This window comes from Arachis hypogaea, chromosome 14 (genome assembly GCF_003086295.3).
Source record: "Arachis hypogaea cultivar Tifrunner chromosome 14, arahy.Tifrunner.gnm2.J5K5, whole genome shotgun sequence".
Classification (NCBI taxonomy): Eukaryota; Viridiplantae; Streptophyta; class Magnoliopsida; order Fabales; family Fabaceae; genus Arachis; species Arachis hypogaea.
In genome coordinates, this window is record NC_092049.1 from 82,413,645 (window position 1) to 82,427,178 (window position 13,534).

The following is a 13,534-nucleotide window of genomic DNA, read 5'->3' on the forward strand; positions in this document are numbered from 1 at the left end:
CCATGGTGTATGAATATTTTTCCCATGAGGATTAAAGGAATGAGCATGCAACTCTTGATTGAATCTTTCTAATTAGATCAATCGAACCTTTGCAAGAGGAAGAATGTGAATCTTGAAATAATAAAGAACAGTGAAGGAGAGTGTTTGGTGTGAATGAATGAATGCTTAGGAATTTAAGAAAAGAAATAGTGAATAAAGAATGTTAAAGACTTTGGAGATGTCTACTTTCAGAAAAGAAAATCCTCATATTTCTTTACTTTGATTCATGCAAGATACTTTTACGATAAATTATATATAATCAAATTCAAATTTCTTGGCAATTTAATTTCTCTTTAACTTATTTAATCACCAATTCTTTGGTCAACTAATTAAGAAAAGAGTTTAAGCACAATTATGATTTCACACCGCAGAACTTTCAAAATACTATTCCTAGTCAAGTTGAAAAATTATGAGAAAGAGTTTCAAGCTAGTTCTGCTATTAAATTTTCCCAACTAATGATAGTATCTAAGATAGAATTAGGATATTTTTCAATACTTCTAACCATTAAAGATGAAGAATGAGACTCAATATTGAGTAAGTATCAATTTATAAATCAAAATAAAAGAAACAATCACATTAACAATCCATGAAAATTCAAACAGAGCTCCTAACCTCTAACAGAGGAGCTTTAGTTACTCATGATAAAGAAAACAAACTAAAACTAATGAATGAGATGCTGAATGAATCCAATGATCCTGAGTTAATGATCGGGATCCGAGGATCCTAGATGATCTCTGTGAACCACCATTCACTTATTTATATTCTAAACTTAATCTTATCTTTCGAAGAAGAATAAGATAATTAAAATAACCATCCAAATTTAAATTAAAGCACTCTTATCCTTTTAGAAGTAGTTAACAATAACTAATCATTCAAATCTTCGAGAGTTTGGGCCGAATTAACGTGTTCTGAAAGAGAGTTTGGGCCTGGCGCTAGACTTGCATTATTAGCGCTGGACTTCATAGCAATTTTGGACCCCTGGGAGTGAGAAAATCACTTGAAGTTGCGCACTAGGTGCCCATGTTGTAGATTTCACTGGCACTGGGTACCAGTTCTAGAAGTAGGGCGCCAGCCTTTGAAACCTGGTCGAAGAATGTGGGGTACTACAGGGAGAACAAGAATCCATGGAACAAATCTACTACGTGGGGAATTTTTCAAAGCCACCACATAATGACCCCTTCTCAAAAACTCATAATCCTGAATGGAGGAACCACCCCAATTTTTATTGGGGCAATCAAGAGCTAAAAAACTTCATTGTACCTCAACAACAATCTCATCTCATACAACCAAATTCACCAAAGACTTTCTTCCCTTGAAGCCAAATTTTCTTCCCTTGAAACACCATTGAAAAACTATCCTAATCCACTGCCACACTAGCCCAATCCACCTCCACATTCATGCAACAAACTAAAACCTTCATGGATGAGACAAGAGCTAACTTCCAAAATCAAAGTGACTCCATTAGAAACCTAAAAGTACAAATGGGACAAATTGCCAAGCAATTCACAGAGAGGCCACCCAAAATTTTTTAAGTGATACAATGCTCAATCCAAGAGAAGAACACAAGGCCATTAGCTTGAGGAGTGGAAGAGTGGTTAGCGAAAAGAATGAAGATCAAACTGAGGCACCAAAGGAGGACGTGGAAGAGGAGAAGCAAGAAAAAGATAGAATTGTCCATGCACCGACTATTGGCCTAAAAGAGAAGGAAACAGTGAAACCATATCAACCAAGAATTTCTTTTCCCTATAGGCTAAAGAAACAGCACCTTGATGAACAATACTCCAACTTCTTGGAGACATTCAAGAAGCTTCACATCAACATCCCATTCATACAAGCTTTAGAACAAATGCCACTATATGCTAAATTCAAGAAAGAGTTATTGTCCAAGAAAGGATTTTTGAAAGGAGATGAAACTGTGGTGATAACCAAAATAATGTAGTGCAATAATTCAAAGAGATTTGCCAAGAAAAATAAAAGACCCAGGGAGTTTCCAAATTTGATGCACTATTGGAAACACACTCTTTGAAAAAAATATTATGCAATTTGGGAGCAAGTATCAATTTAATGCCTTTATCTGTGATGAAGAAGCTACAAATTCAAGAGGTAAACCCAAGAAAGATAGCTCTACAAATGGCAAAAAATCAATGAAGTGTGCACATGGAGTGGTTGAAAATATCTTGGTCAAAGTGGAAAAATTTTTCCTCCCAGCAAATTTTGTGATTCTTAATATGGTAGAGGATGTGAATGCTTCCATAATCCTAGGAAGGTTATTCCTAGCTACTGGAAGAGCCCTGATAGATGTGGAAAAGGGCCAATTAATGTTGAGGGTGCATAATGAACACTTAATTTTTCATGTTTTCAAAATCATGCATCATTCAAGTGAGAAGGAGAGTTGCATAAAGGTTGAATCAATTAATCCAAGCCTCCAAGAAAAAATAAAAGAGGTGCAACAAATTGAAGACACAAAAGAAGCTAACAAGAATTTGCAACCCAAGCCTCCCCTTGTGGAAATCAACGAGGCTTCCCCTGACGTGAAGCCTAAGTTTGGTATTGGGTGTGCATCATCAAATAAAGGGAAGGAAGTTCACATGAAGAAAATCAAAGGTTGGAAGAACAAGAAAATACCCACAAGTGACTTTTCACCTGGATAGAGAGTACTATAATTCCATCCACCATCATGGATATGGCCAGCAAAATCCAACACATGGTCAAGGCCTTACACAGTAAACAAGATTCTCTCCTTTGAACATATTGAGCTCATAGATGAAGACACTAAGAGAAGATTCACAGAAAGAGGGGAGGAGTTGAAGCACCATGATCAACCTCCACCTTAGAAGAATCAACCATCAAGATAGTGACGTTAAAAGAGCGCTTGTTGGGAGGTAACCCAACCGTCGGTAACCTTTTATTTTGTCTTTAATTTCATTTGTTTTATTTGAATAAGCTTTTGTATCACTTATTTGATTTCACTCGATAATCATGATTATTCATAATTCTATCACCACTATTTTTCTTTGTTGCTTGAGGACAACCAACCACTCTAAGTTTGGTATTAGAGACTATGTAGAACATAGCCTAGAAGATGATGAAGAGGGAGATAACTCTATTTTTGAACTCTTATTTCTTATATCTTGCATCTATTTTTATTATTAGTTGATAATCATGATTCATTCCTTTTTATTTCACCTTATTTTTGAAAGTGCTTATACCCAATATCTTTAAGCATGCAATAAAGAGCTTTTGAATGGAAAAATTTGAAAAAAAAATTTATATTTTGAGGCAAGTAAGATTAAGAAAAATGGAAGTATGTTAGTATGATTGTGTAATGAGGTTACTTGTTTGTAAAAACTTGCATGGGAGCTCTAAGACATAGAATGAAGTTTAAAGAAGTATTATGGAGATTCTCAAAAATCTATAAAATCAAAAAGCAGCAAGAAAATAAAAGAAAAAGAAAAACAAATAACAAGGCCCTAGGCTTTGAGCACCAATGACTAGAAAGGTTACAAAGAAACAAAACTCAAAGAGTTTCCTAGTTAAGTACTAGTGGTGTTGCTGTGTCAAGGGGATAGGCTTGAGTAAGTAAATCCGAGGGGTGCTTCAACACCCGATACCTTGAACTAACTGGTTTAAGAGTGTCAATTGAGAACTCATCTTAAACAACTGCCTTGAAATAGAATATTTATAGTCAAAGCCAAGTACAATTACCACCTAAAAAGATAAGAAAGAAAATAATGAGCAAAACAAGAAAAAGAAAGGGGACAACTGTCTTCAAGGTGAAAACTTATAAAGAGACCTCTATAATATTATCCGAATATAATTTCTAAGTTCTAAGACTTTCAATTGTAGGTCTAACAAGCACTGGAATCCATACATGATCACACAAATCAGAGTTTACCCCACTATCACTTGATCACTTCACTAACTGAAATGTCACAAGCAATTTTTTAGCCCACTCCAATTAAGGGAATCATTTGTGCATAGTTCTTTTCTTGTTTGGGGACAAGTAAGATCTTAAGTTTGGTATTGTGATGCTTGAGCATCTTTAATTGTTTTTTTATTAATTCTTTGAATAAAGTAGTGATTTTCTTATTTTGATTGAGATTTTTTTGTGCTTTAACCTATGTTTCTTGGAAGTTGCTATGAATTCTTTAATTGTAGAAGATTGTGAAAGAAAGTAAGCAAGAACAAGAATGAAGAGAGGCAAGCAAGAGAAACACTAGGAACAAGGACAGAGAAGCCCCTGGATTAAACAGAGAACCATGTGTTCAACGCACAAGCACCTGCGTCCAACGCACTCAAACAGGGAGCTTCAGGGTAGCCATCCACAGCCTGCGTCTAATGCACAGCTCCCTGCGTCCAACGCACAGCTCCATACATTCAACACACCCTTCTAGAACACCTCTAGTTGCTGTCCACTTCTCCATGCGTCTAACCCACAGCTAGCTGCACCTAACGGACCATTCACTCAGTCCAACACCACTTAATTCTTGGGCCAAGTCCCAAGGACATCACAATCCTTCACCAATCTCTCCAACTTCAAGTGCTTGCTTTGTTTACCTAAGATCAAGTTGCAAGCCCATGATTTTAACAAAGCAACATATCAAGTTTTGAATTTCAATTACAAGGAAGATCACTAGCTAGTTAAGAGTAATTAGAAAAGATTTTATTTGATTAGATTTGATTCAGTTTTGATTTAGTTTAAATTTAAATTTTAGGTTTTAAAAACTTGTCCACAGACAAGGATAAGAGAACACAGAGCACACAACACTTTTTACACCACACTTTACAATTCTATTTTCTTTGCACCATGAGTCACTAATCTTATTTGTTAAGGTTAGGAGCTCTGTTCATCTTTTTATGAGGTATATGCTTTGATCTATTCCATGATTGAGTTTTCGTTCTTCATCCCTAAAGATTTAGAATTGTTAAAAAATATTCTAACTCCGTTTTAAATTTTAATATTGTTTTGGAGTATTTAATATTGGAATTAGGTTGAAAACTCTTTCTTATGACTTTTTGCTTTAACTAGGAATAGTGTTTTAAAGAGTGTGCGACACTTTATGATTTTCAATTGCTATAGTTTGAATAAGTGACATATAATTCGGATTAGAATACTTTTGAAAACTATTCTTTTTTGTAAGTTTTGATTGTCTAGGACTAGCTGAATATGTGGCATATAATTCAACATAAGAACTACTTTTGAATCTTATTTGAAACTGTACAAGATATCTCTGGTACGGGTTGAGAGATGGATCGGGAACCTGCGGGTCGAGGCGGATGCCGGATCACTTGACTGGGACGATGGGGGGAGGTACCTGCAAAGACACTCCGACGCTCAAGTCAGAATGGATCTGAGAGGTATAAGGTCTGTGGAATGAATGAATACCTGGAGGGACCTGGGTCCTCTATTTATAGGTGGTGGAGAATATCTTATCTTATCTTATTTGGCTAAGATAAGGGAGACGTTTGAATTCGAAAGTCGGTTAGGAATCTGAGAGTGCCATTTTCGGGCCTTCTAGAAGTGGGGAACGGGTCGGACCCGGGGAACCGGTGTTGGGTTCGGTCTTTTGGATCCGGAATGGTGGGCCGGATCCGTTACAGTTGCCCCCGCAGCGGGGGAGCGAACAAGGTCGGTCTGTCGCTGAAAGGCGCGATGCTTGACCGTGGGCTTCAGTTTGTCTCGGGAGTTCGTTTGTTTTTTGGAGGGAGATCGGTGTCTCGGCTTCGGTTTCGCTGAAGGCTCGTCTGACCGTTTTTTGGTTTGACGTGACTCCTCCGATTTTGCCGTGTCTGTTGCGTTCTTCAAGGCTTTATTAGCTTCTTTTTTCGAGGGAGGGTCATTAAATGTGAAGGGACGCTTTCCCTCTTCTGCCCCTACTAGCTTTAACTGCGCCTAGGGGCAATTGTGTCTTTTCGCCCCTCTCTTTGAAACCGTTTTGGATTTTTATTTCAGTTTCCTCGCTCGTCTTTCTTTTTCCTTTTTCTCTTCTCTTCTGAAGAATTTCTATCTGAACAGAAAGTCTCCTCCTTCCTCTGTGGTCTTTGGTTTTTTCTTGCTGCTTCTGCTTTTCGAGCTTTTTCAAGTGTTCTTTCTGCATTTCCAGGTTAGCACGTTTCGCTTATTCTTTCCTGTTATTTTGTGAATGCCGCTCTGTCTTTTGCCATGCATTGTTCTGCCTGTTTTTAGTTTTGCGTTGAACTAGTTTCTTTGGGGGGTAGTTTTTTGAGTTTTTGGAGGGGTTGAGCACCGCCGTGTTCATTCGGTGATGGCGGTGTACCGCCGTGTTGGTTTGGTAGTGGTGTATAGGTTTCTGTCTTGCTTCTGTCTAGGGTTAGCAGGCTGATGGTGGTGCTCCTCCCTGTTTTAGGTATGCAACGGCGGAGAAATGAGGGTGTGGGAGCTCCAGTAGCCCCTTCCAGGGGCGTTCCCAATCGTTATGGTTGGGTGACTAGTGATGTATAGGGCGTTCCATCGCGGATGACGGAGGGCGACCTTCAGCGGCTCCGTGATCAGGGGGCCATCTGCGGTGGTGGTGATGAGGAGGGGCGGTATGAGCTCGTCCTCCCGGATGCCGACGAGCGCGTTTGTTACTTGAATCTGCATTCCCCCACCGTTCCGGATTGGATGTGGATTTATGAGTCGATGTTCACTCGGCTCGGCGTGCGACTCCCCTTCTCGTCGTTTGTTCAGGATCTGTTGAGTCGGTGTTCCGTGGCGCTGTCTCAACTTCACCCGAACAGTTGGGCTGCTGTGCGGTCGTTTGAGTTGGTGTGCCGGTATCTCGACCTTCCGGCTTCCGTTCCTGTTTTTCTTTTTCTTTTCTTATGCACTCTCCCGACTAAGGAGGGGAAGCATAAGAAGGGGTATATGTCTTTCTGTGCTCAGCCTCATCGCCGTATTTTTGGCTTATTTGAGGATTCTTTTCATGGTTTTAAGTGGGAGTATTTTAAGGTGGGTCCTGTCCAGGGGCACCATCCATTCTGGCTGTCGCCGGAGGGCGTACGTCGGTTTCCAACATACTGGAATTTCCAAGCTGGCCCGTCGGTTCTAACTAAATTCACCTACGATGGTTTGTCCCAGGAGGATAAGGACGTTGCCAACGTTTTGTGGTATTTGTTTGGTGAGTGTCCGTTGAATCCTCGGGACGTTATGGGGGATCCCGAGGCTTGTCGGGCATATATTGGTGTGTGCCTTGTCTTCTTTTCCTGATTTTATATGTTCTATTTTTCTCTTTTTGTAACTATGTTTTGTTATTTTTGATTTCTTTCAGTTGAGATGGCTGGTGGGCTGACTTCTCTGGCTAGGTTGAAGGCGGTGATGGGCCGGGAGGAGGGATCCTCGTCTCCTTCTACCCCTGTCTCCAATCCTGCCGTGGAATCTCAACCGGTTTCTCAAGAGGTGATTTCCTCGGCTGCACGGGCCGAGGTTCAAGCTTCCCCTGGCCCTGCGAACTCTCCTGAGGTTGTGGTGGTGTCGGCTGCTGAGGCTTCTCGGAAGAGGAGGAGGCCTGAGGATCCGAGCAGCGAGACTTTTGAGGAGGGTTTGGTGCCTAGTGTGATGGATCGTCGTTTTGATGCCCCGGGTTTCATTGATCAGCATTTGATGCCTGGTACGGAGCCTTATTTTGATGGCTGTGATGTCTCGTTCCAGGCCAAGTCAGTGTATCGTGCTCTCCTTCGCTCTGCTGTTGTTGTTCGGAAGGCTGAGCCCGTGATGGCTCAGGTCGGTTTACTAAACAAGAAACTTCGCCAATCTCAGGCTGAGGTGGCTAAGTTGAAGGAGGAGCTCGAGGCTGCCGAGATTGCGAGGGAGAAGGCGGTGAAGTCTTCTGAGGAAGCCGGGGCGGAGATTCTCCGGCTTTTCGAGGTTGAGACTTCACTCCTTTCTCAGCTAGGTGAGGAGCGGCGCAAGGCTTCCGATGCGGGTTCCCGGGCTGCCGTACTTCTTGGTGAGACGGAGGCTCTGAATGCCGAGGTTGCTGCATTGAAGAGGGAAAAAACAGAACTGTTGGCCGATGCTAAGGATGCGATTGCTGCTACCGAGGAGACGATGAAGGCGCAGGCCCTGGTGCTTGCTCCGGGAGTGGATGTGTCCGTGATGGGAGCATTCAAGACCGTTCGCGATGGCCGGATAGTCGACCTCGAGTAGCTTTATCTTTGTAATTTTTGTTCTTCCGCTCTTTTAGACTTACTTTATTTTTTGGATACTTTTGGTTTGGCCGTGGGCCGTGTAACCGTGACTCCGTAGCTTTTGGATTTTGTTTTAATGACTTTTCTAGCCGTTCGGGCTCTTTTCGTATGTTCCGTTTTAAAGCTATTCCGTTTGGTTTCCCATATTTGGGATGAGTGGACCGTCGTGTGGTCGGGTTTATATGGATATCCGTGGGTTGGGTCCGGAGGGTGATCGGTCCTCCAGTTGTGGCCGTGTTTTTGTTCCGTATTTGGGACATTATGTGAAAAATAAAGAATTTAGGGATAGCTTTGTAATGGGATTTTATTGATGGGTGGGCCTCGTTAAAACCCTCCGTTGTTGGCGGGAAAGAGTACCCGAATTTGATACATAGGCGTAGTTTTGAAATGTAAATTTGCAACGACTGAATAAGTAAAGCGAAATCGTAAAAGAAAACCGGGGGGGGGGGGGGGAATGGAGACCTGGGTTGGTTTTAGGAGTAGTATCGCCGTAAGTTGGCGGCGTTCCACGTTCTCGGGACTTCGTGACCGTTAAGCCGTTCGAGCTTGTACGCTCCTTTTCCGATTGCAGCTTTGATTCTATATGGTCCCTCCCAGTTGGGGGCGAGTTTCCCTTCTCCCGGAGTTGGGAGACCGATGTCGTTTCGTCGTAGGACGAGGTCGTCTGTCGTGAATTCTCGCCGAATGACTCCGTTGTTGTATCTTAGGCTGATTCTTTGTTTTAGGGCTAGTTCCCTGAGGTGGGCTACGCTTCTTATTTCATCAGTGAGGTCTCGTTCTGCTTCTTCGTCGTTGCCCCCGATTGTTCTTCGCGGACTTGGGTCGCCGATTTCAACTGGGATGACAGCTTCCGTGCCGTAGGTTAGTCGAAAGGGGGTTTCCCTGGTAGCTGTCTGGGGGGTCGTGCGGTACGACCATAAGACCGATCCGAGTTCGTCCGCCCATAGCCCTTTGGCTTCGTCGAGTCGTTTCTTGAGGCCTTTGACTATTATTTTGTTTGCTGATTCCACTTGCCCGTTTGTTTGGGGGTGTTCTACCGAGCTAAAGCGGTGGGATATGCGTAGTCCGCTTAGGAATTCCTTGAATTTTGTGTCGACGAACTGGGTTTTGTTGTCCGAGATGACGATCTTGGGGATCCCGAACCGGGTAATGATTTGTCACCAGAGGAATTTTCGACATTGGGTCGCGGTGATAGAGGCTAGTGGCTCGGCCTCGATCCATTTGGTGAAATAGTCTATGGCGACGATGAGATATCGGAGTTGGCCTGGTGCCGTGGGAAAAGGTCCGACAAGGTCGATCCCCCAGGTGCCGAATGGCCGTTCTGCCGATATAATGCTGAGCTGGTGCGGGGCGGCTTGGTGGATGTTGGCGTGCCTTTGGCATTTGTCGCAGTTTTTCACTAGTTGTACGGAGTCTCGGATGATCGTGGGCCAGTAGTAGCCGGCGCGGATGACTTTTTGGGCAAGGGTTTTGCCTCCGATGTGGTGTCTGCAACAGCCTTCATGGATTTCGCGGAGTATGTATTCCGTGTTCCCGGGCTCGACGCATTTGAGCAGGGGTTGCGAGAGTCCACGTTTGTATAGTTGTCCCGCGATGACCGTATAGCCGGCGGCCCTCCTTTTTATTCGTTTTTCCTCTTTGGGGTCTTCGGGTAGTGTTCTGTTGAGGAGGTACTGTAGGATGGGGTAGGTCCAAGACTTGTGGTGGGAGTGCGTCAGGTGGGTGTCGGCTGTTAGGGATACGGACGGTGTTTTGACGACCTCCTGAATTAGCGATTTGTTGCCGTGTCCTGGTTTGGTGCTGGCAAGTTTAGAGAGGAGGTCGGCTCTGGCGTTTCTTTCCCTGGGGACGTGCTGTATGGTTACCTGGTCAAATTCTTCTTTTAGTTTGTTGACTTTGGCGAGGTATTGTTGTAGCAGGGGATCTCGCGTTTGGTAGTCTCCGTTGATTTGGGAACTGACTACTTGCGAATCCGTGTTGATTTCTAGGACCTTTACCCCGACTTCGCTGGCTAGGGTTAGTCCTGCCAGGAGGGCCTCGTATTCTGCTTGGTTGTTTGAGACCGGGAAATCGTATCGGACTGATTGTTCGATTACGACGCCATTTTGGCTTTCCAGAATGACTCCGCCGCCTCCGGAAGTGACGTTCGAGGAGCCGTCGACGTGTAGTTTCCATGACTCGGGAGGGGTGTTTCCCGGTGTCATCTCGGCGATGAAGTCGGCCATGGCCTGTGCTTTGATTGCGTACCGGGGTTCGAACTTGATGTCGAATTGGGATATTTCGACGGACCATGCTAGCATTCTTCCCGCTAGGTCGGGCTTCTGTAGTACCTGTTTAACTGCTTGGTCGGTTCGAACCGTTACGGGGTGGGCTTGGAAATATTGCCGCAGGCGTCGGGATGCCGTGAGGAGGGCGAAGGCTAGTTTTTCTAGGCGCGATTAGCGGGTCTCTGCGTCTTGTAGGACTTTGCTTGTGAAATATATGGGTTTTTGCTCCTTTTTCTTGTTTTCTCGGATGAGTGCCGCCGCGAGTGCTTCTTCCGTTATGGAGAGGTATAAGTACAGGGTTTTCCCTGTTTGGGGTTTGGCGAGAATTGGTGGTTCCGCCAGGGTTTTCTTGAACTGTTGGAATGCCGCTTCGCACTCCTCTTTCCACATGAAGGGGGCTCCTTTCTTCATTAATTTGAAGAAGGGGATTGCTTCTTGGGCTGATGCTCCGAGAAAACGAGATAGGGCTGTTAGTCGGCCGGTGAGCTTCTGAACGTCGCGTAGGTTTTTTGGGCTCGTCATCTCGAGGATGGCACGACATTTCTCCGGGTTGGCTTCAACTCCGCGTTGTGTAATCATGAAGCCGAGGAACTTCCCTGCCTCCATTCCGAAGGCGCACTTTGTTGGGTTGAGTCGCATTTGGTGCCTTCTTAGGGTGTCCATTATGACCTTGAGGTCGCTGATGAGTTGTTCGTCGGAGTCAGTTTTGGCGAGCATGTCGTCTATGTAGACTTCTAGTTTTGTTCTGGATAGGTTCTGGAATATTTTGTTGACGAGCCGTTGGTACGTTGCTCCGGCGTTTTTCAGACCGAAGGGCATGACTGTGTAGCAGTACGTGCCGTCGGGGGTGATGAACGCCGTTTTTTCCTCGTCGGGTCGGTGCATGGGTATCTGATTGTAGCCGGAGTATGCGTCCATAAAGCTGAGGTATCGATGTCCGGATGCGGAGTCCACTAGTTCGTCGATGTTCGGCAGGGGAAAGGCGTCTTTTGGGCAAGCTTTGTTGAGGTCCGTATAGTCGACACACATTCGCCATTTCCCGTTGGATTTCTTTACAAGTACAACGTTTGCTAACCAGGTCGTGTAGGGGAGTTCTCGGATGAAGTTTGCTTCGAGCAGGGCTTGTACTTGTCTCTTGACTTCGGCCGCTCGATCTGCTGACATTTTTCTTCTTCTTTGTGCTACGGGTTTGGCTTTGGGGTTTACGGCTAGCCGGTGGGACATGAAGTTGGGGTCTATCCCCGGCATGTCGGCTGGCGTGAAAGCGAACAGGTCTCTGTTTTGTTTTAAAAATTGGGAAAGGTCTTCTTTTAGGTCATAGGGGAGGTTCCTGTTGATGAAGGTGTACTCGTCCTTGGTTTGTCCTATTTGCAGTTTCTCCATGTCGCCTTCCGGTTCTGGTCTAGGCTGGCCGTCTTGTCGGGCGTCTAGGTCGGCTAGGAATATCCCGGCAGCGTCGCGGGATTTTTTCCATAAAGCCAGGCTGGTGTTGTCGCATTCTGCCGTGACTTCCCGATCTCCATGGATGGTCCCGATGGAGTCGTCCTCCGCTACGAACTTCATAAGGAGGTATTTGGTAAAGATGATGGCCGAAAAGTCATTGATCGTCTTTCTTCCGAGGATGACGTTGTAGGCAGTGGAGTCTTTTAAGACCACGAATTCGGCTAGGATTGTCCTCCTCTTGTCACCGGTTCCTATGGTGAGGGGGAGTGTGATGGAGCCTTCCGGTTTGAGGAAGTTATCCCCGAGTCCCGTGACACCGTTGCGGTGCGTTTGGAGATTTTCGTCGCGGAGCCCAAGCTTGTCGAAGGCCCCTCGAAAGAGGATGTTGGAATCTGCGCCGGTGTCTACTAGTATTCTTCAGACTAGTCCGGTTCCGATTCTCGCCGAGATCACAAAGGGTGCGTCTTCGGCTGCGGTGCCGTGCTGGCAATCTTCGAGTAGGAAGGTTATTGCTTTGTCGATCACGGGAGTTGGGGCTTGATTTCTGACGGCCATTACCTTGAGGTCTATTTTTTATCGTGGATTTTGACTTGCATGGTGCATCTTTGCCCGTGATGACGTTTACTATGATGGTCGGGTCTTCCTCTGGACTTTTTCTAGGGGGTTGCTTTTGGGTTCTTGGGTTACGTCCTTCTTTCTCCGGTGACCTGTCTCTCTCCACGTGTCTTGGTTCTCTGATGATTTTGGCGAATTCTGGGAGTTTGCCGTCTCGTATGGCTTGTTCGAGGGCGTCTTTAAGGTCGAAACAATCTTGTGTTTTGTGACCGTAACCTCGGTGGTATTCGTAGTAGAGGGTTTTGTTGCCTCCTGTCCTTTCCTTGAGTTGTCGGGCTTTCGGAATGATGCCTCGATCTGCTATTTGGTGGTATATCTCGGTAATTGGTGCAGTTAGGGGCGTGTAATTAGAGAATTTGCCTATTCTCGGTGGCCGGCTGGTCGGCCGAAGGTGGTCTCATTGATTCTCTTTGGGTGTTGGGTTATGGTGAGAAGCCGAATTGCCGCGTTGGGTGTTGCCGTGCTGCCATTTGTTGGCCGCGACGACCTGGCTGACTTCTTCGTCGTTGATGTAGTCTTTGGCGACGTTCTGGATCTCATGCATGGTCCATACCGGTCTGGTGGTGAGGTGTTTGCGAAAATCTTCGTTCATTAGCCCATTGGTCAGGCAAAGGCTTGCGACGGAATCCGTGAGTCCGTCGACCGTTAGGCATTCGTCGTTGAAGCGGTCGAGGTATTTTCTTGTGGATTCGTCTTGTTTTTGTGTGACCCCAAGCAAGCTGATGGGGTGTTTGGCTTTAGTGATCCTAGTAGTGAACTGGGCCATAAATTTTCGTGTAATGTCGTGGAAACTGGCTATGGATCCCTTTGGGAGGGCGTTGAACCATTTGATCGCTGGCCCGGCGAGGGTTACCGGGAAGGCTCTGCATCGGACCGCGTCGGCCGCTCCTTCTAGGTTCATTCTGGCTTCAAAAGCCGTTAGGTGTTCTTGGGGATCCTTAGTTCCATCGTATTTCATATCGGTAGGCTTGTCGAATCC